Source organism: Ochlerotatus camptorhynchus, unplaced genomic scaffold (genome assembly GCF_037179485.1).
Source record: "Ochlerotatus camptorhynchus isolate MF236.1 unplaced genomic scaffold, CSIRO-AGI_Acam_v1.1 ptg000144l, whole genome shotgun sequence".
Classification (NCBI taxonomy): domain Eukaryota; kingdom Metazoa; phylum Arthropoda; class Insecta; order Diptera; family Culicidae; genus Ochlerotatus; species Ochlerotatus camptorhynchus.
Window position 1 is genome coordinate 1652228 of NW_027040634.1, and position 2077 is coordinate 1654304.

Below are 2077 nucleotides of genomic sequence, written 5' to 3' on the forward strand. Positions count from 1 at the left end.
TTATGACGACTGGGTTTGGGAAGAACGTTTATTTCATGAAAACAGTGATAAAATTATCACTTCTTATTTGTACATTGAACAATGCTCGACTTCACCACTTTTTCAATAGTTTATTGTTAGTGTTATTGTTGGTGATAAAAATATTGAAATTGGTCCAGTGTCAGCTGAGTTATTAACGTTCAAAATCTTTCATAATTTTGTTACATGCTCCATTTTCGATTTTCACCAAATGTACTCCCATATAGAAATCACAGACGTAGTCCTCCGTCAAAAACTTCGATGTTTCTTATGTAAAACCGTGCAATTAATTCAAAAAGTAAAAAAAGTCTCCGTAGGATAGTTTTCTACATACAGCTTAGAAACGGTATTTTACTTTAAAAAAGTTTGTTTTTTAAATATAAATATCTCCGGCTGTAATGAAGCTACTTAAAATATTTTAACACCAAATTAAAGGCGAGGACATTATTTTTGAGTTAAATAAGTGGTAGTGTTTTAAATAAATAGTTTGTTCATTTTTTTTTCTATGTTTTGCATGTTTATAGGAATAATTGGATTTTAGGTAGGTTTTAAATCAAGATAATTTTTTTTGTATTGTTTGTGCCAAAAATACCACTAATCTTACTGAAAAACAAAGTTGTAATAATCGAAAGAAAATTTTCTTACCATTAATTTGGCGTTTACATAATTGATATAGCTTCATTGCAACCGGAGATATTTGTATTTTAGTAACACATTTTTTTTTTTTGAGTGAAGTTTCATTTTGTAGCTGTATCTATAAAACTGTCTTAATTAGATTTTTTCTGACTACATTTTTGGATTCAACACACAATTTTACATGGGAAATGACCACTATCGTACAATGTTTAAATATTCTGTAAATTAGTGTAATTAATCTATTATAAAAAAAATATATGTACAAGAAGCAAAAAAACATTTTTTTCAAAATCCATTTTGTTTTGGCACGGTGTCAAAATCGAGCCCGTGCCAAAAGCGAACGGTTTTGTGGTGTTTTGCCAAAATTGAACCATGCCAAAATCGAACGAGTATTGTAACAAAAATTTACATTTCGAACATTCACATTTTTCTGATCTTAGTTGAAATATAAAGGAATTCAACTCTTATTTACGGTATTTAAAGTATTTAAAGAATGTAGGAATCTATTCATTTGAAATTAATTTTACATATATCTGTATTTTTCAGAACAGTGAAAAGCTAATTGAATTCTCATAAAAAAAAACTATATAAATTTGCATGAAGGTGTAAATTTCAGCTGGAATTAATTGAATTACTGATCGTTAAACGTGATATTTTTTATTTAAAAACCTGCTCCAGTTAGTAGTTGAAAATAACAACATATTTTTATCAGAATATGTAAAATGTAGCATTATATTGAGAATGGTATCTTTTTATGCTTACTGGCATGAGCTAAAATAAACCAGAGACATTATTTTCTGCACAAGAGTCTACTTTAGTGCAAAATGCGCAATATGAAGGTCCAATGGCGGTTGATATATTTTTTTTTTAAATGTCATGAATTTACCACTAAAATTAGTAATCACATTAAACTTGTCACTATATGATAGGCCAAAAGCGGAGGAGTGATGATTGTTTAACGATTGAAAACAAGCTGATTGAATATTTGAAAATAAATGTGTGTTCGTTTGTAATAACGTCTATGGTACTTACTCGTAGGAGTTTAAATAATAGAATATAATGAAGAACAGCATGAATAATAACGCAAATTTAAGCATACAAGCTTTAAAGCCACACAGCTGTCCTACCAGGCGCAACTGTTTTCAGCAAGCTAGTGCAATCAAACAAAACTTAAAAAGCTCTTCCTCTATCAGGGTTCGTTTCCAATGAGCACCATCCAAGCGAATCTGGCAAAGCTGCTGTTCAAAGTACCCATTTTAAAACCAACACCACCAAAGCAAAGCTTTCATTCATAAAAAACCACCGCACCGAATCAATGAACGAATGTAAACAACAACAGCACCACGATCACGCTGCTCTACTCGTTGCGCTTGTGCCCGCACCGATGCTCAAGTTCGAAGCGATTAAAACAAACAACCGCCGG